This window comes from Cynoglossus semilaevis, chromosome W (genome assembly GCF_000523025.1).
Source record: "Cynoglossus semilaevis isolate Cse_v1.0 chromosome W, Cse_v1.0, whole genome shotgun sequence".
In the NCBI taxonomy this organism is placed as follows: Eukaryota; Metazoa; Chordata; class Actinopteri; order Pleuronectiformes; family Cynoglossidae; genus Cynoglossus; species Cynoglossus semilaevis.
In genome coordinates this window covers 10,828,051-10,828,387 of record NC_024327.1, presented here as the reverse complement: position 1 = coordinate 10,828,387, position 337 = coordinate 10,828,051, and the positions used below count along the sequence as shown (strand labels likewise).

At 45.4% G+C, this 337-nt stretch overlaps 1 protein-coding gene across 3 annotated transcripts in view; it reads left to right on the top strand.

Annotated features, from left to right (window-relative positions):
- Nucleotides 1-337, top strand: part of LOC103397188 (glutamine--fructose-6-phosphate aminotransferase [isomerizing] 1-like) — a 561,006-nt gene that overhangs the window by 346,799 nt on the left and 213,870 nt on the right. The window lies entirely within an intron of this gene.

Here is a 337-nt window from a genome sequence, read left to right as displayed (position 1 = left end):
TCTAGTGCAAACCTCCACCTCTCTAGGTTCTCTTCTAGCTGCTGCCTACTCTCACTACAGGTCACAATGTCACCTGAAAACAGCATAGTCCATGGGAACTCCTGTCTGACCTCATCGGTCATTCTCTACCACTCCTGACTTCTTCATACAAAACCACAAATCCTCCATTGGCACTCTGTCATATGCCTTTTCTAAATCTACAAATACACAATGCAGCTCCTTCTGACCTTCTCTGTACGTCTCCATCAGCATCCTCAAGGCAAATATTGCATCTGTGGTACTCTTCCTAGGCATGAAACCATACTGTTGTTCACAAATCTCCACTTCCTGCCTCAAC